This window comes from Pithys albifrons, chromosome 1, assembly GCF_047495875.1.
Source record: "Pithys albifrons albifrons isolate INPA30051 chromosome 1, PitAlb_v1, whole genome shotgun sequence".
Lineage (NCBI taxonomy): Eukaryota > Metazoa > Chordata > Aves > Passeriformes > Thamnophilidae > Pithys > Pithys albifrons.
Window position 1 is genome coordinate 75,727,221 of NC_092458.1, and position 27,849 is coordinate 75,755,069.

Genomic DNA, 27,849 nt, shown 5'->3' on the forward strand with positions numbered 1-27,849 from the left:
ACTAATTGAAATAATTAATTAATAATATATTTCCACTATTTTATTTCATGCACAATACTTATATAGCATATAATGAACAATATAAAAGTTTGCATTAGGAAAGTTAGGTGAGAATTTAAGAATGTCAAACCTCAAAATCCATACATGAGATGGCTCAGCAGAGTCCATCCAAATTTCTAAGTCCCTTCATTTCATGCTAACTTACCCCCAGACTCTGCTCATGTCGCAAAATGGAAATATGCTCATACTGAAAGGGAAAAAAAACAAGAAAACATTAATATGTGGGAGTAATATTTCAACTCTCACTAGAATGAAGTTGGTAGAGAACTATTCCATTTTCATTAGACCAGGCTTTTTTCAGATTAGAAAAATCATCTATAGCTTTATTTGGGTTTGAAAGACTGAATTTTATTCCACTGAGACACTAAAGAGAAGTTTTTATCATCATTTATGCCCTTCTAGGGGCTGTCAGCTGTACTTAGCGTTTATATATCTAAAATAAATGTGTCCTGCAAGAATGCAGAATAATTGCAAGCAAAACACCAACTGTAGAAAGAAAGTTGAACATCTATATTTAAACAGAATTCTGATATCCACCAAGCAGAGAAAAGTTCTTGAAAGGTCATGTGAGAGCCCTTGGGAAAAAGGAAAATTACTTGCCAGGTCTACGTTAGGCAATAGTTAGCAGGGAATATGTGTTTTGTTGGACTGCTAAAAAGCAATGTCAATAGGTGGTTTCTATCAAATTAAGTTTAAAAAATACTAAACTATAGAGGGAGCCTCTTATACTGAGCTGGGCTGTGGACTTATGGTCAGAAGAGCTCAGGCACAGCAGTCATCAGAAGGCTTGATCAGAAGGCTCACATCTTCAGAGTTTATTCAAGATAGATTAACAGACAGCTCTTCACAGCACATAATAGAAGAGGTTAGTTCCTAGAAGTTCCTATTACAACAGTAGATCTACATCCAACTAACTCTCATGCAGTAGTATCCACACCTTTTACGCACTCTCACATTCAACATGCTATCACATAATTGGTTAACCAATTCACCTTGCATACACCACAGCCTCTCATTGGCTATAAGCCACCACACATACTCCAGGTAGCTCTGTTCTCTTTAAGGAAGAACTCCAAACAGCTTTCCTTAAGGGATGCACTTACACTCACCCCTACAAAGGGATGCACTTACACTAACCCCTACACTAAACCACATTGTTCAGTGGTTAGCTTGACCCTTTAGCAACAACAAAACTCTAATACGTAATATATCCCTTCCTGATAATTTTGCCATTAACTGAGGAAGACAGCTCAGTCTCTTCCACTATCTGCTTAAATCAACTTTCCCTTGACTCTCCCAGTTACACTTTTTTTAGCCAAGCTCCTGCCCATCCGCTTTTGCTGCCACTCTGGGCAAAAGCCCCTGTGATGTGGTGCTTTACATTATCTTCCTTTGTAACTCTCTTTTTCTGCTGCATGCCTGATTCCCATAAAGCTCTTCCCAGCACTACATCTTATCAGTCTTTTCTACACCTTGATGCGTCTCAGAGGAAAGCAGAAAATTCACATGACATCATGAAATGACTCAGCTAGCACATTTCCTTTGACTACCTGCAACACCTGGATGGCTGAAAGGGACCCAAAGAAACATGCTGAAAATGCAGACCTGCAAGTCACATTAGATGTGGGATATAATGGAGCATGCTGGCTTAGAGGCTCATAAATAACCCCTATACCTCCTCCACCATACATTTTGGTTCCACAACTCAGAAATCTATTAAAGATAAGTAATTATCACCACACCTCCCCAGGAAGCATTCTTCACAAAATGGCCCTCAGACAGATTAATGCTTCCTTTTTCTGCAATAAAGTCTTGATTTTAATTTTTTTGTACAATTAAGGAGCCCTGCAAAACATTTTTATTATCTTTTTGTTCAGACTGAGAGACAATTATTGCACTGTTTATACATGCAGCAACCTATTCACGTATTAGTCACTTTCCTTGTTATTAGCTCCTGCTTTAAATTGCTTGATAAAGAATTATGGCCACATTTGTGATCCCACAGTGTTTGTTTTCTTTTTTTATGGCACGGCAACACAAATGAAAAGAGACAGCTAATGGCCTGGGGAGGAGGACATGTGGTCTCAACAGGAAGGCTGTAATGACAGGTACAAACACTTGTTAAAGAGGTAGGGTGAGAGGACATTGATTTTCCAAAGGAAAATACTTTTTTATCCTTCCAAAGATATCTTCCTGTAATTATCTGGTGCTGTGTTCATTCGATACGTGTTAATTGGAACAAGTTTTTATTTGCACAGGTGGCAGCTCAGGCTATCCCCTTGCACTGTAATAGCACCAAGTTACACAAAGCAGAGAATATGCAGCACAGCGTCTGCCCTTCACAGGACCACAGCTTTATGTACCAACAGCCAGAGGTGGCCAAGTGGCAGACAAGACTACCACCAAGGTCCCAAATTGCTAAGGACATGTTTGTGAACAAAACAAGCAGGGCTGTGTCTATTCTAATAAGTGAAAGGCGACAGGAACCATTCTCCAGACTGGAGGCCAACTGGTATAGCACAGATTTATCCTTCTGCCTAAACTCTCATCTTCAAAAACAGAGTGACTGTGCTCAGGCTGTTCACTGGGAACAGTTGCTTGTTTGTGCTACCTGAGCATTTTCTTAGAAAGCACTTGTTACAGCAAGTCAAAGCTCTGCTAGGACTGGGCTAAGGGCTTAACATGAATACGCCCCTAGCAAGTGCTCACGGCCTGACACTGTGTAGTTTACAGATTACAGGCATAACCGTGGAAACTACTCTGAATATTTGTGCAGAAGAGGCTCATGGATTAAAAATAAGCCCAGCACTATAGATTTGCAATGTGAAGCACACTTATAAACATTTATAAGAATTTGATGGATTGTAGCTGTAAAGTGTTGCTTACGCTGTGAAAATGAGTTATATCTGTGCTATCCTATCATCAACACAGTTTTTAGAAATTATAGGGCCTTTTATATACTGGATAAAGGGACTTAATTGCTTCATGGTGAATTTAAGAAATTAATGTTCCTCAAAAAATAGTAAACAACAGTAGCCTTGCTTTTACCCCCTCCCTCAGTCATAAGGACTAAACAGCCTCATAGTCAGGAAGTCAACATGTTTTAGTGGCCAGACTTTGTCTCAACCAGCACAAGTTTTCCAAAATACTGTGCCCATAGCCTTCTCACACACACATCAGTCATGTCGTCCCCTCCTTCCACTGTCCCTGCCAGCATGGTCAGAGGGTTTATAGTGACAGACTAACCTCAACTTGTGCATGCCAGCAGTCATAGCACTGCCCTGCTTCAAAAGCTGCAGCCAGAGCTCAACTAGAGCAAATCTTTGCATATCCAGGTGCTTTCACTGCAGATTTCTAGTGATAGAGAGTAGATGCACACTAAAGTGCCAGCTTTGATACACCACATCTGATAAGTAATCACAGATCATCACTCAGATACTTTCTACAGCCACCCATTAGTATGACATGCTGTACCCAAGCATGCAATCTTTCTTAGCAATGCTTGGAAAAGTGCAAATCTAACCAGATCAATTAGACGACAGGTTTATTTGATGATTTCTGTTGGTCTTTCTCTTTACCACTATTATCTCTGTGGGCATCCTCAGTACTTAACTTCACACACAAGATTTATGCACTTAGATGCCCAATTTTCCCTTTTGATTCTAAGGGTACGTATAAATTACTATTCTAATTCACAAATAGTTAAATGGCCACAAATAATCTTCTTTTAGTGTGAAAAACCTACTATTACCAAGTTGCTCATGCTTATATCTGTAAGCTAACTGACGAAACATTAGTCATGCTTCATACTGAGAGATATTTTTCTGGAAGCCTCATTAATCCCTAATTTTGGATCTTTGAGTCTCCTTACAGTAATACAATTTTTGTTTAAACAGTAACACCAGAACTACATTAATTCCATAAGGAAGATTGGCAGCCAACATCACAGTGCCTCAGAATAATTCAAAGGGGGGTCTAGACTAATCCAAAAGTAGGGTCTACACTGAATTCATATTAGGCCACTCAGGGATTTATCCTGCTGGGTCTTGAAAACCACCAGGAACATTTTACTGTCTTTAGACTGTTACCATGGCAAAGATATCTTTTCCTTCTGTCAGTACCTCCCCATTCATTTCATTTGCCCACCTGTACCACTACAAAAGTAGGATAGGGGTAGGATAGGGATAGGATAGGGATAGGATAGGATGGATACAGATAGGATAGGATAGGATAGGATAGGATAGGATAGGATAGGATAGGATAGGATAGGATAGGATAGGATAGGATAGGATAGGATAGGATAGGATAGGATAGGATAGGATAGGATAGGATAGGATAGGATAGGATAGGATGGGATGGGATGGGATGGGATGGGATGGGATGGGATGGGATGGGATGGGATGGGATGGGATGGGATGGGATAGGAGAGGAGAGGAGAGGAGAGGAGAGGAGATAGGATAGGATAGGATAGGATAGGATAGGATAGGATAGGATAGGATAGGATAGGATAGGATAGGATAGGATAGGATAGGATGGGATGGGATGGGATGGGATGGGATGGGATGGGATGGGATGGGATGGGATGGGATGGGATGGGATGGGATGGGATGGGATGGGATGGGATGGGATGGGATGGCATGGGATGGGATGGGATGGGATGGCATGGCATGGCATGGCATGGGATGGGATGGGATGGGATGGGATGGGATGGGATGGGATGGGATGGGATGGGATAAGATAGGATAGTGTTGTAGTTTGGGATTATTATGTAAATTCTCTCCCCTGCCACTTAACTGCCCAGGCCAGCGGTTAACAAAAGAAGCAGTTAACTGTGATCGCTGGGGTGGGGGCAGGTTTGTCTCTTTTGGTTTTTTTTTTTTGGATATTCTGCTCAGTCTTGGCTCGGCGGAAGGGGGGAGTGGGGACTCCAAGGAGGCAGGCTGCCCTGCTGGTTACTGCTGGGGTTTTTCCCTGGCTGTCTTGCCGCTGCCTACTTCGGACCACCTTTTCCTGCCGTGCTGCTGCCTGCCTTGGATTTGCTGCTGGTTGCTCGTATCTTTTCTGCTTCTTGGACGGGGAACACAGGGGGAAGAGACTGAGTCCATCTGAAAGCCCACTGCTCGTCTGTTTCGCTGGAGAGGGACTGAAACTCACTCTGCAGCCAGCCAGGCTGTGACAAGGACACTTAAGTATAACCTTTTCTCCCGGAGGAAAACCTGCTGGGTTTTGTTGTTGTTTTTTTTTTCTCTTATGGTGTTGGGGAAGTGGGTTGCACTAGTCTGTTTACATATATATATATATATATATAGCAGTTATCCTTCTTGTATTAAAATTCTTTTTCTTAAATTTGATAAAGAGTGGTGTGATTATTGTGGAGGAGGCCCCTCCCCTGCTTGTGGGTAAAACATTTTGGTTTTTCCCCTCAAACCGAGACAGATAGGATAGGATAGGATAGGATAGGATAGGATAGGATAGGATAGGATAGGATAGGATAGGATAGGATAGGATAGGATAGGATAGGATAGGATAGGATAGGATAGGATAGGATAGGATAGGATAGGATAGGATAGGATAGGATGGGATAGGATGGGATAGGATGGGATAGGATGGGATAGGATGGGATAGGATGGGATAGGATGGGATAGGATGGGATAGGATGGGATAGGATAGGATAGGATAGGATAGGATAGGATAGGATAGGATAGGATAGGATAGGATAGGATAGGATAGGATAGGATAGGAAGGGATGGGATGGGATGGGATAGGATAGGATAGGATAGGATAGGATAGGATAGGATAGGATAGGATAGGATAGGATAGGATAGGATAGGACAGAACCAAACTTGTAACAGTCATCTAGTCCAACTGCCTGGTCGATTCAGGGCTGACCAAAAGTTAAAGCAGGTTGTTAAGGGCATTATCCAATGCCTCCTAAACACTGACAGGCATGGGGATCAATCACTTCTCTAGGAAGTCTATTACAGAGTTAACTCACTGCAGTTTACTGATGTCTTTCTTCATTAGAGGGAACAAAACAGGATGCACTATCCCAGATGTAGTCTAACAAATGCCAAGGAAAAAAGAAATAAACCCTTCCCTTCACATCCTGGCTTTTACCCTGTTCCTTGTTTAGCATCCTGTATTCTCTTCAGAGTTCTTGCTCTGAGACTAGGCTTCCCCCTCAGCCTGTAGCCATGTCATTATTTGATTCTTTGTGTAACCTTAATAACTTTATCATTGGCCATGTTTAAAATGTGCTTTGCTGGCTGGAACCCAATACAGTGAAATATCAAGACTGCTGTGTTTCTGTGACCTGCTTTCATATTCTTCCTAGCATGTTATGTAGTATTTATTATGGAGCCGCCAATCAGACAAAGTAATGGACATGTTCGTTCTTTTGTTATTGCTATCACCTGCTCTGGATAATGCAGCCTTTACAAGAATCACCAGGAGCTACATTTTAATGAGGTTTTGCTTTAGTTTATCCACAGGCACATCAGTAGCACCACTGAACACCACACAGACTGGAAACTTTCTACTAAATATGTATTTAATTCTTTCTGTTAACAGCCTCTCTGCAGGCAGTAGTACCTATTCATATCTTTTTTACTTTGTGTTCTACCTAAAAGTCATGATCTGTGTGAGCTTGCTTTTCTCCCACTCCCACAGGTTTGTCTGGTTCACTCTGTTCACCATGAAATCAGGAGACTTTTTTTTTTTTACTGTAAAAGCAGCAGAGAGATATTCTGTCTTAAATAGATGTTTATAGGCAGAGTGCTAAAGAAGAATCCTATCTTTTGTTCCTAATTTCCATCTTAACTGTATGATTTTTATTTTTGTAAATATTGTTGACACTGAGTAACAATAGCAGTAGCTTTTTCATCCCAAACAAAATTTCCAGGGAAACATGTGAGGCACTAAGAGGGAATTCATCACCCTCTAAACTTGGATCTTATGTCAAGAAGTGTCACTTAATAACCTCTTACATCAAATCAAACAAGAAAGTCAAGAATGTGCCTTAAGGAAAAGTGATTCACATTTATAAAGCACAAGGAAGAAAAGTGACCGGTTTAATTTCCCAGGAATGTCTTTATCTTCAGGTTTATGAGATTTCTCTTTGTACTGTTTTAGTCTGGGTGCTGTGGGCTGACCCTGCCTGGACATTAGATGCCCACCAATGCTGCTCTATCACATTGACAATGATGGTGTTTGTCTTCCTAAGTCACCACTACATGTGACGGAGCCCTGCTTTCCTGAGGGATGGCTAAATACCTGCCTGCCTATGGGAAGTGGTGAATGAGTTCCTTGTTTTGCTTTGCTTGCATGTGCAGCTTTTTACTTTACCTATTAAACTGTCTTTATTCCAGTCCATGAGTTTTCCTACTTTCACTTTTCCAATTCTCTGCCCTAGCCTACTAGTGAGGAATGAGTGAGTGGCTGGAGAGGGGTTAGCTGCCTACCAGGGTTAAACCATGACACTTTTCAGTGATTTTAATTCTACATTCCACTCTAAAGTTTTCTCAAAATCCCACCAAGAACATTTGTGTCTGGAATAAAATAATGAATTTTTACTTTCCTGCTATGGCACCACTGGGGCAGAGGAAATTTTCCCTCTCAACAAAATAAAATAAAACCAGAGCACAGAAATGTTTCCACTACAAAGATTTGTCTGAACTTTCCTCATTTTCACATATAATGACCAAGTGTATGGCTTCTCTAATTTAATTCCCATTTGCTTTGCTGTAATATACCCTTTGTAAAGGTTAGAAGTCCATGTGCTTGTTCTTCCATCAGAGTCTTGGCATAGTTCCAGCTGCAGATGTGTCAGCTCCATTGCAAAATGAGCAACAGTTTAAACAGTCTCATTTTCAGATCAAATGTGAAAGCTTTTTCCCTTAAAGGAAAAAAATACATATCCCAAAGCAGCATTTTGTTAACAGATCCATAAATAAGAACAGTAAACAAGGCAGGTCTATCAGAAATGGGCCAACATGAATCTGGGAGTTTTCTTAGATAGCTCTCCTGCTCTCATTAACTCACAGAATGACATTTCTTCATCTCTCATTCCAGAGAAATTTTGATGAGGACAAAACTAAGACTAAACTTCAGACATGAAGGATGACCCCCAGCAGTGTGTGTCGGTAAGGGATGGCTATAGTCATATTTTGCAGAATGAAAGAGCACCCTTCTCAATCCCCATTACCATTCTGTGGAGGGCTAAATCTCATTTTACTGAAATCATTAAGGGATCATTTCAGAGAATGATGACATCATTCACAGGACTGCAATATGTGTACATATTCAAACCCCTTGTACAATCAAGCAACTTGGAATTTTTTTTGTAGTTGTGCTTTGGAAATCACCAGTGCTGGAGAAAAGAAGGACCCATGCTGTGCAAGCTGCTTAGCACAGCTCTGATCTCTCCAGAACTTTTTTCCTCATTTAGGTGGAACTCCACCAACATAAAGCCTGTTCCCTCAGTCACCAGGCATGCCACAAAGATGCAGCTGACAATTCATGTCTGAGCTGCATAGCTCAGGTGCTGATCTCCTTTAAGATGACATGAATCAGGAAATAACTCATGCATCAGTAAGGCTTCACTGATGTAGAATTTAAGTCACAAGGACCCCAGAGTACATACGACAAGAGTCTTCAGCCATAAATACATGCACAAAAGCCCCTGGCCCCTTGACAGTTGCCTGTTGGTAGAGGCTTGGCCTCAGCCCCTGCATTTGCCTGACCCGTTGGGCTGGCAAGGTCAGCCTGACCTTGGAGTAGCCAGAAGGAGAAGTAAACAGCCTCAGCCCCTTGGTAAACTGCGACAAACTGTCGCCAGAGGGAGGCTGCCCAGCGCGTGGACACCTCATGAAGCTGGCTTTCAGCCAATGGGAAAAGCCCCTCAGGTTGTGTTCAAAGCCCTTGGACATATCCCAAGCTACCCCGGTTCACGGGTACCCCCTCAAAACCTTATATAACCTGTTTATTTCCCCCCCCCCCCCTTCCCCAGTAAAGTTATGCTGAACCTTCTTTTAACCATTTTGGAGCCTGGACCATATCTCTGTGCGAATTCATCCAGGTATCTGGCTCTGAAACCTGGGGTCAGGTCAAGGTTGGGCAGGCTGGGACAAAGAAAAACCTCTCACTACAGCAAAATACAACAGCTTTTTCCCTATAGTTGCCTTCCATAACAAAACGTGAGAATGCTTGTAGCTTTTGTCTCTCTCCCCTCTCTACCAAGAAAAATCCTTCTTGGGTGCTGCAGAGTCTTGTGCAGTGCTCTCTCTGCAAAACCTATGGTGCAGGGCAGCAGAACAGGAACGAAATAAATTGCATGGGAAGAACTATAAGGCAGTTTCATTGGGACAGCATGGTATCCCTGTGATGTCCTGGTGCAAGTAACACTTCTGGACAGAAACATGAATAGAACAGAACTGACCTGCCCCAGAGAGCAGTCTTCACTGCACCACTACTGCTCATTTGGCTGAGAAAAAGCTGGGAAAAGTGCCATGTACTCCAAAACAGTGTATTTATCTAGAGCACTGAGCAAAGAAGTGTAGGAAATACTACAGAAAGAAATTTCACCTGGACTTAGGCATTTCCCTCCAGACAGTAATCAAAGTCCTCACTTTCTCTGTGTTGTGTATGTGGATTTCATGTCTTCAGCTATCAGTCCAGGCTTTGTGAAAGCCTGCATCCCTCCAAAGATCTGCTTACAGCTCTTTTTCAGAATAGCAGCTAAAGAGTATTCCTGGCATGCACCTTAGAAGAGAATATGACTACTAAGATATTTCCCAGAATGGTTTTTAAGACCATTCTGGTCTTCTACATCTACCTCTATCCCCTTCATCTCTCATTCATCTGGAAAGCACCAACCTTTCTGCTGTCTAGAGGTTCCGTCATACTGCTAAGGTCAGTCCCAAAGAGCCATCCCTTACACATCACTTTCTCAGAAACACCCACATGCCCTTCTCTATTCAATCTAGGCTAGTAAAAGCAAAATCCCTGTACTTCTCCTCCCAAGCAGTACCTTCTTCCATATAGAAAGCATTCAGCTCCTTCACAGCAGAGACTGACCCAAAGCTGCCCCTTGCAAAGGCTATCAGAGCTTTCAGCTTCGTCAACTGGCTTTATTGGACACTAAGGGGTTTATATACCTTCAACACAGTCGAGTTTTTATGTTTTTATGGGCTCTTATAAATAAGAAAATGGTCACTTTCTATTATTTTAGAATGGCTTCCTATCTTGATAAGGATCAGGGAACATCTGGCACAACTTGTAGCTTTTCAAGAAGCACTGGAAAAGCAGGTCAGGAATACTGAGGCAGAGACTGCTTGAGCTCTCTCTTGAATAGACATGGTCTTTAATTCTGGCAGCATACACAAGCATCACTTTTCAAATATAAAAATCTTCCCACTAGATATTGAGAATTGGCTAAGGACCAACAGTGTTAAACAGAAGGTACTACTTGTTCTCCTCTCAAAGAAGGTCTGATTTGGAAGAAGTGTAGTACAGTCCTGACAAATTTCCCTTAGTTCTTGAGGTGCAATATGTCAGGGGGTGAGCAGGAGAAAAAGCACCTAAAAGAGACATTAGATATTGTGGTCAGGGTCACACAACTGAAGTTCAGATCAATCTGGAAGTAGCAATAGGGAAGAAAAGCAAGGGAGCACAGCAGAAGGCTATGGGCTATTAGAGTTAATAGAAAGAATTCTTTTGACAGAGCCAGGGGAAATCTACAAACTGCAGATTAAAGCCCACCTCACTGCTCTGGAGAGATGAAGCTGGTTAACTTGATGGACATTCCTTCTGTAACATGCACAAGCACAACAGATAGACTACATGTCAGGAAGAGAGTTTGACTAGGCAGCAACATAAAATTTCTTTGCTTTCCTTGCTCAAATACTGTTAGAAAATGATATTATAAATATATTCATACAGAAAAAAATAAATTTTCATATCTACTGCATTAATGATATTTTTTCCTTGAAGAAAATCCTTATCTATAAAGAAATAATCAGTTAACAAAAGCAAGGGGGAAAAGGTGTGCTTCTGGGTTTGTATTTGACACATGCTAAAATTGTAAGACAATAGAGAACTGAGCTGAAAGTCAGAGGTGTTCTGAATGCATTCTGGAGTCTGAAGGGAAGTGGAATAGACACTAGCATAGAAAAAAAATGGACTGTTTCAGAGTTAAAGGTGGAAGGCAGGAAGTGATCTGGTGGAGAAGTTTGAGATCAGCTTTGCTGCTGAAGTCTTCTTATAGAAAAGACCAGACAGATACTGAGGTCTGGATGAGCCCTATGGATGTCAAAGGAAGAAAAGCACCCTCTGAAGAAAAAAGGCAGATATGTAGCATCTACCTGTACAGTGTTATCTCTGGGCACGCACTCCTTTGGCACACTCCTTATCTTTCATTTGGATCCCTTCTAACACAGAATATTCTGTGATTTTACCCCAAAATGCAGTCACCAAAGCAGAAGATAAAGGAATCAGATAGAAGAAGAATGACCCAATGGGTCCTGGGTTTTCAGACATGCAGGTCCCCCAGTGAGCCCCAGGTCAAACTGCATTTTCTTACTTTTGACTGTCATTTCCCTTTTCCATCATCAGTTTTCTCTTCATCTGCTCTTACTCACACCCTGGAAACATACAATTTGTGTGTGTTTTTTCCTCATGTTTCCTTAGGTGTTGATATAATTGTAATGTTCACTTTTTTTTTCCTTTGTCATCCCTTCACAGGTTTGCAGGACAGTTCTGCTAGACCCTGTTAGGCTGACCCTGTGCAATAATCTTTGTTTCCAGACTGATGAAGGGAAACAGTTGTTCTGTGACTTCAGAATACACTATTACATGGAAAAGTTCATTAAACTCCACTTAGGAAAGCAGGAAAAGTAGAGCACAAGTCTCTCCTTAGGTCTGTAACAGCCCTTGGGATTTTATAACCCACTGAAAATGAAAACAACCCTTTTGTTTGGTTGGTTTTTTGCATATCAGATATATGGTCTTTTCCTGCTTACTTCTGGGGAAATTTGTAACAGAATACAAATCTGAGCCCATCTTTTCCTGAGACCCATCTCTCCCTGGATCATTCCCCTTTACTGACTTACCCAAGGCAGAGCTTTACATGTACATGACCATTCATTCCCCTACCATACCTGGGTAAAAAATGACAAAAAGTGAAACATTTAGCAGCAGACTTGGCAATAATTCAGACATGTCTGGGATTTATTCTAAAACAGAACTACCTTTTCATTAAACATCACTTTGAAACCTTCAGTCTTTTCTTTTACTAGAACTTTTACCTGTTGTATGCCTCTTTAACAACTAAAAATTGCTGTATTTTTTAGCATATACAGTTTAAGTAAAATAAGTTCCCTTTGTTTTAACCAAACACCTCACTCAGATTATTACATGATACATCAGGCTTCAGATAAATCCAATTTAAACTAGTCAACCTCAAAAAAAAAAAAAATCCCAACAAAAACTGTCACATTTGCTAACAGTAATTTTTCCCTGTATTATTCAGGATATAATTCAAGAAAACCTGTCTAAAGACAAAATGTGATAGCTAAGGTGATGCAACACTCATGTAACAGCTAAGCATATACAATACTTAAACAATTTTCTGTTGGAAAACTACATTTTTTAGGGCAGTTATAAGTCTCTAGGCTTTCATTCAGAATAAATGTTAGGGACCATATCACAGTAAATACCTGAATAAATAAACATAACTAGCACTAAAATATGAGTATTATTCAGTCCAATTTCCTTTGATTTTGACATAACCAATTTTGAAAGTCACAACATAGATCACAGTTGTGTGTCACCTGATTGCATCTAATATAAATCAAGATAAAAGGTTTTATCATTTTTAATATATCATCTTACTTAGAATGCTTTTTGGCTGCTGACACATCATCTAGATTGCAGTGATCAATAAAAGCAAAGAAAATGCTGAGATACTAGAATCTTTATAATTCCCCTAGTCAATTTTTCACACAGTACTGAATATGCAAGTTTTATGTCTAAACTTGCCAAGCTAAAGTGTAATTTATAGGATAATGAAATGTCAAGTAAGTCTTGAGCTAGAGATCTAGACATTTAAAGTATCTGATTTCATTAGGAAGCCACTTCTTAAAGATATAAGGAATGATCAGATGCTCTACTCATCTTCTGTCAACATTCAAATGGAAGTGTATTTGTTTAACTAGAATTTAGCTTCCTCCTAATAAAGCACACACCAAGAGCAGTAACATCTCATTACTGATTTACACTTACACATTTTATTATCCCGTAATGAAGATGAAGCCTATTATAACAGACAGTTCACCACAAGTTCGGATGCTGAAGAGCAACAGTGATGGGATGCCTGAAAGGAAGGAAAATCTTCTGGTTTGCAGATGTTAGGCTTTTTGATTTGGTGTCCTGCAAGAACTGGGCAAATTTGTGTGAGACAAATTCTCTAATGCACCACTGGTTTTAGCCTGGAACCTGCCTGGAATGTGAACAGTGTTATAACTGTCACATCTTGCCAGAGGGAAAATTCGGCATCTTGTACATCAGACTGGTAAATCAAATCAAAAATACACATCTTTACCCCACAATATATATGAAACACCTCAGCAAATTTTATTTAGTTTTAATTATTATAGACACTGGAGGGGAAAAATAAAGAGATAGGGTAGTTTTGTTCAAAATAAGAAAGGTGCCAGTAGATCTTGCAAAACCTTGATGCCTTGGTTTCCAGCACAGAATGCATAAAACACTTTACAACACCTATGCACCTACCATGAGAATTTAGCATTGTGATAAATACCACTACAGAAATGTAAGTCCAGTGACAACAGCAGCAATGGAGAGAATAATTGGTGCATCCAGGGAATTGTAACCAGACACTTGCTGCTTGCAGCAGTCCCTTCAGCTATTAATAGTGAGAATGATAACATGAACTGAGGTACAGTTTCAATCCAAAGGGATAAGAAAAGAAAAGTCTTATAAGTAAGTTTGCCAGTGTGGGAACCTGCTTAGACTACCACCTTACTGCTGAAAATTATAGGAGTTACTAAGCTGAGTTTTCTTTGCTTTGCACTGACACCTGAGGCTGCAGCTGAAGTGGATGATGGGTCCTAAATCGAAACATGTTCAGAATATTTCTGATGATTAAAAGGACATCTTGTAGCTTCACATCCAGTAGTTTCACTGGGTATTCTTCAATACACATTTCTTTGAATTCCTCCAAGTTGACATCATTGTTATAACCACAGAGTCCTTTTAATGCCAAAGTTCCAAACATTTCAGAGAAATAGCTGATGAGGAATTATGATGTCTCAGCTTGAGGCTCTGCTGCAGTTGTACGTGCTGGTGTCATAACCTGTGATACTATATATCTTTTTTCTTTTTTTTTTCCCTTTATAATCACATCCAAGCAATCACAGGAAGTAGTTTGATTCATTCTTCCAACAAGAAGATATTCAGAGTAGAGTCACGAATTTTAGCCAATCACCTTCTGATACGTTAGTCAGACTCTGGGGCCTTCATGGGATGGTGCATTTTATAAGTCCTACACAATGCATGAGAAAACACATATCCTCTTACAAAACTAACTGGAAAACATACAAACCTTCTTGTGTCCAAAAGCCAACTGAATTATGCACAGTATAATACCTTTCCTTAGGCTAAAATATTTTCATTGCAAACATATAGATTATGATAGCAATGCTGACCACATAAAGTGTCATCTTATTTTAACGTCAACAAACCAATGTGCATGTTATAAAATGAACTGGTCATACTTCAGGTGCTGGTTTTGCTAACAGTTATGACAGAGAAGGAAGGTTTTGCTTTTTCTATCAAAATACACTTTGCATTGCTGCTAGTGAGAAAAGTCAACATTTCACCTCAAAAGTAGTTTGATAACCACTAACACATAAGAAATAGGAAGATCTGAAAGCTTAACACTTCTAGACTAATTAGGATTCTTTCATTTAGAGAACCCATTCTTTGCCCCAAGCAAATTGAAGGAATTATTAAACCTTCATTCACTTCTCAGCTAATTAGAAATCATTGCTCAGCTTCTTACTGATTTGATGTTCTTTTCCTTTGGATTCTTTGTGTATCCACCCTAATTAGCACTCGCACAGAAAAATCGCACAACCAACCAACACTCCGACTAAGAATTTTCAGTCCAGCTTACTGGAAGATAGTCATTTCTCTAACACACCCTTTTCCAGAAAAAATGGATATGGACACACATTCTGGATGTGGATCTCCTAGGACTTCCAGATCTCCTTGTTGCTGAAAAGTGTTTGGCATTACAGAAATTGGCTTACAGTCCATGTCCTACCACCTGCTCCCAACAGGGTTAATACCGTAGAGACAAGGAAAGAGAAAGGAAAAGAAAAAAAAAAGGCAGGTGTTGATTATTGCATCTTGTTTCAGTTGAGTATGGATCAAAAGGGGATAAATATGCAGGCTGTAACACCATTTGTTCACAGGCATTATAAACACTACTGATATGGCACAGTCTGATCTGCAGCACTGCATCTGCCAGCTGCAAGACTGAAAAAGGGAGAGCAATTAAGAATATTAATCAGGGATTTAAGTGCTGCATGATTCAAGATTCACATGAAGAAAGACCAAGATATATCAAAAGAGAATGCGTTTACTTAAAATAAAATAGAAGCATGATTTCTTTAGTCCCACATTTAATGCAGTACAGGGGGGTTTTTTCCCTGACTGCAATGAACTTTTCTCCAAATCTCTTGCACTCACTTTGAATAGTCAAGCATCAATCTTTCTCAGTCTAATTCGAGTTGCTGATTACTGATTATTTAGAAACACTGAGTTAACATTAGAATATCAGAGTATCTGGTATTTAATAATGTCATTTTATCCATTCCAATTAGACTTTTCTGCTAATGAAAAAAAAAGGCAAAAGTTTCTTTTAGATATCTGGGTAAATGTACAAAGTATAACAGGCACACCAGAGATTTTTATCCTTGCTGGAAAATTACTTGGGAAACTTAGCAAAACTAATCTTTAAGTTTCATGGAGAAAAAATATCTTTTCTGTACAGCACAGGTATTTTTATAAAGAATTTTAGCTTCTGCTGAGGAGCTATCTCCCCATGAATAAGTGAAGAAAAACACTGTAAAGACATTTAAAGTGCTTAAAGATGTAGATTATTGCCCACCAGGATTTTTTTATCTTCTTCATAAATGTATATGCAAGTAGAAATCACAGTTTAAAATCTCCGTAAATAAAACATCTATTCAGAAATCCACCCAAAAACCACAACCTCAAGCCTTCTATGTGTAGAAAAGCCCCAGAAACAACATAATACTGTGCAGAAAATCTTTTTTTATTGCTGCTCGCCAAAATATATGTCCTTCTTGCTTTGACAGGCACTTGGGACACAACAGGCACTGCAAAGCAGGGCTCTTCTGCACACATGGACCACATGCCTATGCTGAAGAAAAGAAAGGTTCAGTGCAATCTGTCCTGGCTGACAGTTTGCCTCCAGGACAGCACAATCCCTTGTGCATGTCAGGGAATTGGAGGAGAAGTGTCCACTGTGGAGAATAGCCCCAGGATGCTCATGGAGGTTATTTGATGCATCTGAGAAAGTTGGCCTACAGAGAAAGCTGCAATATCCAAAGATGGGAAAACAAAAAGTAGCTCTAATTGACTGGGGTACTTATTGCAGCTATGCCAGCAATTGCAAACACTTCAGATTCCTGAGTTGAAGGTCCACAGCATTTTGATTTAGTCTCTTGATTTAGATCCAGAAATAATCAAGACTTAAGATTTTCAAGCATCAAGTATTTAGGAAAGTCTCATTCCAGTGTGCAAAAATGACAAAAAAAATTTTATGAATTTTTAAGGCAGGGGTTTTGTTGGTTTTTTTCCCCTGGTTTTTAGATCACATAACTTCCACCTGTAAAGACAAATTAGGAAAATGATGCATGTAATTTTCACATTAAAATATTTTCTAGCTTTGAAGTAGGCAAAAAGGAGTATTTGGGAAGTTAAAGAACCTTAGAGAGTGGCCTTCAGAAAAAATTAGCCTGTTAAGAGTGGCAGCAAGATGTGCAGCAGAAGCTTGATAACCCTAGGCTACCTTTGAAAACCATCCAAACTGGGGTTTCAGATTAATTTGAACTATTTAAAGAAGGTCTGCATGCAATCTTTTGCAATAAAATAAGGCCCTTGGCAATTGATTTCCTCTGTCATTAAAAGCTAGACTATAACATTAGGCAGGTTGAAAGCAGATGGAGCACTAAAATGGAATCCATAGGTAAGGTGATGAAAAAAAAAAAAGTAAAACAAAAAACAAAAGGTGGGGATATCTGGAGAAAAGGACACAGAAATGCAACTTTTTGTGAGGAGACAACATACCAGAGGGAAAAAATACAGAGGGTACAGTATGTGTTTATATCTGCCAGCTTCACATATTATCAGGTATTTGCAGGAATGCATGAAGTTTAACCCTACAAAATGCAAGGGATCAGCTGGGTATGCTGATTGCCTTATTGTACTTTTCCTCTTAGGAAGGGTTGAGCACCTGGATGGCCTGTTCTTTGCTCAAAGAAAGAAAACCTACATCAAAGCGGCATGTTTCTCTTTTTTACTAAAACACACATCTAAAGAACAACCCTTTGGGAAAGTTCAATAAAGACTGAACAAGTAGCAAACTTGATGCTAAAATTCCTCTTTGCTGGACTCCAAAAACAAATCTTCATTTTAACTTCTCTAGTCTCATTTTGTTTGCTGCATTTTCCACCATTGCCTTTCTCATAGCCTCCAACCTAGGTCTGCACAACCCCATCTTCAAGCACAGTAAAAGATCTCAAAAGTTAAGTCGTTGCATGTGCTCAGTGAGAAGCTGTATCCAAATGGTTGATGTTCATCTTCTGCCCTTCAGCTGTAAGAAACTTCCCTTTCCAACACCAGTAGTGTCCAGAGTTCTAATAGTTTAAAACCATAGAGCTGACCACACCAAAGTAAAAATCCTGAGTGGGTATTTAGAACAAACTTCTGCTCTGGAATACTTTGGGGGCACCTCAGAGAAATGTCATTCCCTGTCCCAGAGTGGTCACGTTGAAGGCATAGGACTGAGACTGAGGAGGAAATTTCTGTTCATGCCACAGAGTCTAGCACAGGTACTCCAGAACAGTTTGTATGATGCAAAATCATGAGAAGACTGTCTGCCATGTAAATTTGGACAGCAAGTTCTCCAGTTCAGAAAGTCCCACATGATATATGACATCTCCCATAAGGAAATCTCCACTTCTTTACACACATATATGCACAGAGTGTTACACAGAGCAAGTATGGGATAATGCTGTAAGTGAAAGCAAAACCCACCTTAATTGTTGAGCACAGAACAATGACAAAAAACTTCCATTTGGGAATTTAATCTTAGTAGGTCCTTGTATTTTGGATGCCTTTATTTTCTTATTTTTCCTACAGCTGTTTGGGGATCTTCCTCTTAAACAGGTTGCAGAAGTACAAGAGAACTCAGATCTAACCACTAGAGGAGAACGCTGCAGACAGGCACCTTAATGGTAGTCTGAGATAGAAAGAATTTCTTATGCCATTATCAAGATCTTTTCTGGCAGCAGATTTCGTACTGCTGTCAGATTAGAGTCCCCCTCATTAACTGTCAGCCACTATCTGTTTTTCAGTTGAAGAGAGGAGAAGGAGAGAATAATAATCCTCATACATACTGAATGGCCTGTAGGAGAGAAATGTCATTTAATGACATTTGTACAGCAGATAATACCAGGTAAAATAAAGGGCAGGAATTATTTTTTTTCCTTTTTTCTTTTTCTCCATAACTCCTAGAAGAAATGTTTGTTACTGTTCTCTCTCAAATTGGCTTTGCAGGTGACTTGAAGTTTTTATGTCAGAAATTAGTCACAGATCACTGAAGGGATAAAAGAGCCCCTTTTGCTGTCCCATGCATGCTGGAGTATCTGCTTTTGCACTTTGTGACTGACAGCAGCTTCCTGTCATCCTTAGGCAATGGGCAAATTAAAAGACAATCCTGGTCCCTGTGTTTTCCCTCCAATCCCTGTGCAAAGGCTTGCTCTCAGCTGTGTCAGACTATCCTATTACTGCATCTCAGTTGCTTTCTTTAGATTATGCAGAGGGAAAGAGCATTTTCTAAAGCGTTTTTTTTTCTTTCAGAAGTTTTTCTTTCCCTCAAGAAAGTTCTGAGCCCCAGCTGCCAAGCCTTTGAACTCAGTGTATCCTTTGCACCCTGGCAGAAGCAAAAGATACCCCTGGTCCTTCAAGAATAGAGCTGTGTATCCTCCTTCCAGGTTTTATTTCTACCATAGAATTCTCTGTTCCTCTTCCTCAGAAAATACCTAGAAATATAAAATTGAAATTTAAAAATAATTAGCAAATTGAAGCAAATTGAATAGGTGCAACATTTTCAAAACAGTACACAGACAGCATTTATCATTGAATATTTCCATGACCTTATCTCTTAGGACAGCTGAGAAGGCTTAGTGATTTCCACCTCCCCTCCCTACTCAGTACATGGACAGCCTTAATACTCATGAAAAAGATATGCAAAGGCCACAGCCAACATCATGGCTTTCTAAAATCACTTTCACTGCTACTTAGCCTTGCAGCAGAGATAGAGCCAACAGCTGGGGAGGATAAGAGCAGTAGCCAAAGTCTCAAGAGAAGCCACTGCGTTCCTAAATCAGAGCTTAAGAAGATTCCAGTAAAAGATTCAAGGAATAAAGTTAGACAAATGATCATCTTCAGTGGCAAATTCTGTGCTGCATCTTTCTTCATAGTTCTTGGCAGTAAAGTAACCGGTAATGTGCCTCATATGGACTGAAAAAGCCTTGTTATTTTGTACATGGAGTCTGGTTGTGATATGGGTAGGAGCTTTTTTTGCTTTGTCTATATTCAAAGGCTTTGCAAAAACAGATGTTGCTATATATCTTGACAAGCTGGGCCTTAAATGTAAGCTCTTTTAGCCAACAGTCTCAAGATGATGGGAAATATATTTTTCTCCTTTTTCTTTTCTTATCTTGGGCAGCATTTATTCTTCTTTTCCCTCAGCAGTGCTGTCTGAAGCATCTTGTTCATCCTTGTTTTGATCTCCATATGAAATCTCCCCTAGACAGACACGCTCCCAAATCACAGTAGAAATCATTTGTGTTCACACAAGGGGCATGGGGAACATGAGCCACATGACTGGCATTTTTTATAATCAGTTTCACTTACTTCCTTGGCTCTCATAGATGCCACAAGTTCAGGCTATAGAAAGCCTCACCATGGCTACTTAAAGAACTAGGAGGTAAAAATTATGACAATTTTCAAGATCGGAGAAAAATGTCTTAAATTACTAGGAAATATGCTTATAGTAATGAAAGAGGGGGAAAAAAAACACAAACCACAAAATTGCCAGTCTTAGATTACATAGGTAAATAGCCTAGCGGACCTCAAACCTAAAAAAAAAAAAAAAAGGGAAGTACAGATCAAGGCACAAGAGGTGTTGACCTTTTAGCTCACCACCTTGCACATTGTATTGTATGGCCAAACTTAGCAAACGAAGATTTGGGAAAGGCTCTCCCCAGGTGGGGGCGTGCCCTTCCAGCCTGCGCAGTGGATTTTTTAGGTGAGGCTCGGTGTGCGCAGAACTGGCCCCCCACCATTTAAGTTCCAAGGTCCATCTGCCACGGCCGAGCGAGCTTGGATGGTGACAGTGAAGTCCTCAGGACTGTCTACAGCACCCGGTACTAACCGGGGCTGACCTTGCTGATCATCCGAGATCTGACGGGATCGGATGGCAGGGAGGCATTGAACTGCCCGGTATGGTCTCCACTAGACTCAAACTCACGACTTTGTGATCAGAGTCCGGAGTGCTCACCATTACACCACGGGACCGCCCTTGCACATTACTCACATGTTATATTGCAGTGTGCTCAAAGAAAGAGAGAGAACAACAGAAAGTCCCACAGACAATCAAGAACCTTGGCTATAGTAGCCCAAACCAACATTGGACATGTTTGGGACTATTTCCAAAGTTCTTGGTTACCACATAACTCTCCTGGTGCTGGACCAACCCAAGAACCTTGAGATTGTGAACATAGTGATTACAGACAGCCAGGAAGGTGGTTCATCCACAAAGGACCAAGCAAGGCTACCATGGTGCTTATTCCTGGACAGTAAAGGCAACAGCCAGCCCAAGGCCTTTGCCAAAAGATTGATGCCATATACCAAGTTCCTGTGAGCAGTCTGGCAGCTTGTCAGCTGAAACAGAGACCTGACCTTGGAGTTAATCCACTATAAAGATAGGTTCATAGTTTTCAGTTAGCTCTGTATATCTGTTTTTAAACCTAGTAACCCCATTGTTAATACTGTTGCAATACTTTCCTGCCATGCTGTTACTTCCTTATTTCTGTATTGTTGAAAGCAATTGCCCATTAACTGGCAAAGAGCAAAGCATTACATTCCCCCTCATAGAAGTCTTTGAAAAGAGTTTTTTGCCTTTCTCTAAAACCTTATCCATAAATTTCATGGGTGCCACAAGGGAAGGGAACACCTTTCTCACTGAGCACAAGGGCCTGGGTTGGTAACATTAGGTGTCAATTAGAATGACAAGTTTTCCAGTGACAAGTATTAGCCAGTGATGGACAAAAGGCAAACTGGAGCTTTGTGGAACATGAAGAGCCCCCTATGAGTTTGCAACAATTATCTGAATCATCATTTTTCTTCCCTTCAACTAGAAGGAGGATGCGATCTATTATTATACCCTTGATGGTGGCAAGACCAGCTCCCAGTAATGCACACAGACAGGAAGAGGCACTCATTTGGACAGCATTTATATAGTACAGCATGGGAAAAAATGCTCAGAACCACAATGAGACTCTTAATTGCCATAAGTCCACTGCCAGAAGGGATGTGAGGGAAAATTCCTTGAACTTCTTCCAATCAAGATACTATAGTGGGTTCATTATAGAAACAGCAAAATTCTTCATCTCTTGAGAAAACAGAAACTTAGCACCTTTGGCCACTGACTATCTTCTGGAAAAAAACCTGGAGACCCTGAGTAATCTAAAATATATCAAACTGAGGAGCAATTCTGAGAGTACCAGAAAACAGATTTATTTCTCAGAGTAAGTTTTGGAACATTTAAAATTTAAACTGCATTTTTTTTCAACAGTAGTTGTAAGATGAAAAACAAAGGCATCAGGGGCTCAAGACAAAATGGTATCTTGGAAAACAAGTTCTATTCTTATTAAGAGTCACAAATTGTGACTATTAAGTCATTAACATTTAAAAATAAGATTGTAAAGATGTGTTACTTTAGCCTCTGAGAAGTCAAAAAAAAAAGAGGGCTATTTTAGAAATGTTAACCGATAACAGCATCCATAAAAAAAAAGAGTGCTGTAAATCAAGTGACACATCATAAATCTAAGCAGAAAATTTATAAAAGCCTTGCTGAAAATCAGTGTGTCATTCCCTTCATTTCAATGTCACCATTACCCTGCAAATATAGAACACTTAGAGATAATATTTTCAGCAAGAAAAAAACCTGTGGCCTCAGAACATTACTAAGAAAAGCTGACAGATTGGATAGAATTAGGTTAAGGGGAAAAATAAACTCTGGAGGGCAAAACCTATGCAAGCTTGAAATAAAAACACACAAACCTCAAAAATTGCATGAGGACTGAACCCTCACTTCAAAATATGAGTGCTGTTGCAACCGAATGTCATGGTTTTGCACTGCCCCAAGAAGAATTTTCTCTCATTTTACATGACAATTTGCCTTCAATAAAAACAAAATAGTACAGCCCTTGGTTGAACACACTTTGGGAGTGTGGATTTCAGAGAAACCTAGACACTGTTTCACACAAATGATGTGTCCCTTATTGTGAGCATCCCACCACACTGGCTGCTCCATGCTCAGAGTACCTTTTAGATCTAAACTTCCACATTGATTTTCTTATGCTGAACAAGTTGCAGTGCTCTGGTTCAGTCCTTCTGAACAAATATATAATGAGCTTTTTTTTTTTCACAAAACTTGATACAACTCCTATGACCATCTCAAAACTGATTTACAATATCACAGATTGGGCAACATAATCATGGTAGCTAAAGATAATAAATAATTTTTGTTGCCATCTGGACACTTTGAGAAGCATCCTGAAGTTTGCACTTCAGTTTCTACTGGAATAGAGTTGGTATAAAAGCAAAGAACAACAAGAAGTTAGATTTACATTAACAGAAGAATAGTTGCTAATTCGTAATCTGCAAGGGGAAGCACTGACATTAATTTAAATGCAATTTACACAGAAATATTCATGAAATTTTGTAGCTATTTTTTAGCTTGTCAAGCATATTGATGCAGTAGAATAGTTTCCTGATTATCAGTACTTTTACTTTCATCTGTATACATCACATCGGCTGAGGGCCAAGGGTTTGTTTTGATACCTTTTCCCTACCTTTATGAATCTGGTTATCCTTAAAGCCAACAGTGCAACTTGTATTTAGTGTATTTCCCGGCATTGTTGCATTCACTGTGGTTTGCAGGATAGACTGGTAAAATAACAGGAAATGTTAGACCACCTCTAGCACTGTGCTGTTCACAGGCATGGTGGGGGAGAGTTCAGCTCTGCCCCGATGCGCAGCGCCGAACAGCAGCCCACTGCTATTAGTCACACACTGCAGCATGGGTGAGCAGCGACAAGTGCTAAGGGATGACAGCTTTGGAAGCAGGGAGAGGTGGCCTTTTCTTTTGCTGTTCTGTGGCTACCCCTGCAGGCAACGAAGACACAACTTTCAGCTCCCAAAACAGAGGTACTCGGGGCATAAATGACATTCACGGTTGTGAGCACAGATTCACCCAGTGGTCCCCAGAACCATAGCAGATACCTCTGAGGCATCAAGCAAGAAAAGGAGTAAACTTGCTTATGTCGGAAGCTTCTGTGGGACCATTATGAAGTCAAGACATGAACCACAGATATGGGAAAGAACTACACTATAGTCTCATTTTGAGGGAAATATCAGGTGGGAATATATTTTTTTGATCCCAAATCATCATGGGAAAGAGAAAATATGTGTATGGCACCCACAGAGAATGCACTTGTTCCACTTAAACAGCAACCCAATTTCTGCCACCATGCATTGATTTTATGACTATCCATTCAGTGTCAATTTACCATAGGAGAACTGATCAAAGACCATAACTTCAGAAAATATTTTTGCTAAACAGCTTAATTCCCTGTTAAGGCTGTTTATACCATGGGGGCTCACCAAAACAGTGAATCATCATTAGCCCTCCAATTTATTTCAATTACTTGGTCAAATGCAGCATAAATAATCCAATCAGTATATTCTGATTCAAGCAGGCCCGCATAATGTTCTTTAAAAAAAAAAAAAAGGAAACTAGGAAGAGGAGAGAGAATTCTGCCTAGAAGTAGCACACTTTGAATGAAGGGCAGTTTGACTCTGATTTTGCAAGGATGACAATTGTATTGTTGTGAGCTTTCACATGTAGGACATTGCAAAGTTTAACTTCTGTTAAACCAAAGTATTGCCCTGATACACTTCCAACTGAGAACATGCCTTCTCCAAGGCACCTGCCAGAGTTCAAGAAAACCTTGGACACTTTCAGGCACATGGTGTGTGATTCTTGAGGCTATCATGTGCAGGGCCAGGAGTTGGACTTCAATGATCCTTGTGGGTCCTTTCCAACTCAGAATATTCTATGATTCCATAATTCCAGGTCCTCTCACAGATTCCTCTGTCCTGTTCACCATGTTAATTCTGCAACTGATACCACCAGTGAGTATCCTGCCACAGGAACAAGGAGCAAACAAGCAGTATAATGGTTTGACCCTGTTGAACATAATTAATTTCTTTCGTAAAAAGAAAGAGGTTCTCACTCCAGGTCTTATTCCCCCCCCGCCCCCTGATCACTAACTGCAAACAATGCCTAGACAGCAGCTTTCAAATTTGAAATGCACAACACAGAAACATAGCTTGGGAACATCCAGCTGGTTGTGAGGTCCATCATTGTTCCCTGCCTGGATTGAGCCAAAGTCTGTGAGGGCCAGGGCAATGGAAAGGAAAAAATCCCTCACTTTGCACAGCCTTGCATTGTTTCATGTTCAACCCCTGGCAGCCAGAAACTTAATTTTGTATGCAGGACTGGAACAGACATTCCTGCATCATCTGTAAGAACCTGGCACCCTGCAGCTGACCACCTCTCAGAGAATCCAGATCCACAAGGTCCCCAGGCCACCTTCCATAGCATGTGGATAATCTGTGAAGTAAAGGAGAAGAAACATTTACCAAGGAAAGCAGTGAAGACACTGAGCCAGACAAAGGTCAGCTGTTGCACCCCATCATGGAGACAAGCAATGAAATTTCCCCTGTAGCTCCCAAGCCAGGGGCATGCAGCATGCCCAGGAAGTGCCACAGAGTATATCATAGGGTGTTCATTATGCTTAGGTTTTACAAAGGAGGTTGTCTTTAAAGAATATTTATAGTGCTGGCCATGACAGAAGAGAAAGGGGATAGGTTATTACAGAAGAGAAATTGGGAGCCAATCTAAAGCACCCAAGAAACCCTGTTTAGCTGGAAGTGAAAGTTGTCTCTCAGTGCACACAGGTTTTATTTCTTTGCTCCTAATTTTTTTGTATGCAAATCAGACCTTCAACACCCCTAAGGGCTTCTGAGGGCATCCCTAACTTCCCATACTCATGCTAGTGAGTCTGGCAAGGCTGTCCCAGGGTTGCAAACTGGCAAGCATAGTATAGCAGTCCCTGGCACTGGGCATGGCATGTCTGCACACTCTGGGCACTGGTTTCTTCTGCAAGGCACACTGGAGTACTGGTTGCACAGCAATGGTAAAATGAGTTCCTTACCCTTGCCAGCAAAGTTACTGTGTCTCTGGTGGCTACTGAAAAAATCCAACACCTGACAGGGTAATGTCCAACACTCACTTCTTGGGTAGCTGTTTAATTTGAAGCTTTTCAGACAAGTTTGTCTATTTCACACTGCTCACATGGAGTCAGGATTTCATCCTATTTGAATCAATGACAGTAGTTCAGCTCAGACCAGGGGACTGTAGCGTTTAAGTCCAGCAGTAGGGCTGTCTCTAAGGTGTATCACCTACATAATTTATGATAAAAAAATTCCACTACATTTACTGGAGGAGAGAGCTGGAAGCTTACAGAGCTCTCGGACAGGCTTCCCTCTTAATGTCCTTGATGCTGAGCATAGGTCTACCAGTGCAGTGCAATGCCACGTAGAGCTGCCCGAAATAACTGCACATCAGAATGAATATACTAACCACCACAGAGATCTCAGCTCCGCCTAATTAGCACTGCTGAGAAACAGGGCTGATTAACCTGGGCAGAGAGCCACAAAACCATGGCTGTCCTGCTTCCAGTACTTCAGCGAACTCATTAGTGCTGTCTTGGGCATCGTTGCACAGATACAAATTTGTGAATGAAGACCTGAAAAAGGGAAGGCATCTGATAAATGCTGTAGCTCTCAGTGGCTCTGATTAGAACTCGTTCAAAACTGGAAGGTAGGGGAGCACATCCATAATATATCTGATTCATGCACTGCATGTAAGTTTTGAAAAACAGCACCCTTGTTCCCCCTGCCTTCCCTGTCATGAGATGCCAGCAGGATATTCCTGGAAATTATTTGCTGCAACGTGTAGATTCCAGTGCATGCTCCACATGCTTTCACACGATGGCACAAAAGATCATCCCCCATGGCAGGGATTTGGAACTACATGAACTTTGAGGTCCCTTCCAACTCAAATCATTTAAATTCCTATATCACCAGAGGAAAAAACTTCCATGTAATAAACTACTTTTCCTTCCTAATAATGAACATTATCTAATAGCTGACCTAAAAACAGAAACAAAGAAATATTGTGCATGCTCCCATTACAGCCACTGAGGTAGTTATGGTCCCATTTCATGGAAGGGGATAATAACCTTACCAAAATGAAATGAAATGGTGCTGTCACTAATTCCATTTAATGCTCTAACAACATCCAAATTAGATGTGCTTATTAGTTCATAACATTACTTGTTATAGTTCTTAATCTCAGATAAATCTCTCCACAATGAGCAACTAATAGAATGAGCTGATAAGAAAACAACACAATTTTTAAATAAATATTCTTAATGGCAATCATGCATGTGCCATGGCAGCAAACTGCCCAATACTCTTCCCCTTCTGCGACTTTTCCCTAGTTGTCTGTGGTTTGCTCTCAGATTTCCCTTTAAATGCCATGCTATATCACTATAACTGTATTTTAAAGCAATTTGGAGGGAATTAGCTTCTTTAGACATATTGCACTATCTCTTATAGATAGTTGACATGTTCTGAAATCTCAGCATGTTGTTTTTCCAGAGTAGCTCATCTGGACCTCATTCAGTGATGAATAGGAGATGAAAACTTCAGTCACATATAAAGATTAATCTTTGCAGTTAAGCAATGCTGTCAACAAAATTAACAGCTTTCTGTCACACTTTCCCTTCTATGAGTTCAGTTTGAATTGGGGGAAGGATGAGGGAAGGGATCAAGCTATGAAAAGATGTTTTTATCTAAGAGAAAGGGGTGCATTGATAAAGAGAAAGCCATTCTTCTAAAGGAATAGTCCATTGTGTATAAGGCAATAAATTAGTGGGAAGGTTAATGTTTGTGAAAAATAGCAATACGTCAAAATAACTTTATCAAAAGGCCTTTAATGCTCCCAGCACCAACAAAAAAGGTACAGAAAAAACACAA

The 27,849-nt window shown here is 40.3% G+C and overlaps 1 long non-coding RNA gene across 2 annotated transcripts in view; it reads right to left on the reverse strand.

Annotated features, from left to right (window-relative positions):
• Nucleotides 1-27,849, reverse strand: part of LOC139679605 (uncharacterized) — a 134,548-nt gene that overhangs the window by 41,280 nt on the left and 65,419 nt on the right. For both annotated transcript variants that reach the window (XR_011699214.1, XR_011699213.1), the window contains exon 2: nucleotides 206-247. This is a non-coding gene — a long non-coding RNA (uncharacterized lncRNA). The remainder of the gene's footprint in view (nucleotides 1-205; nucleotides 248-27,849) is intronic.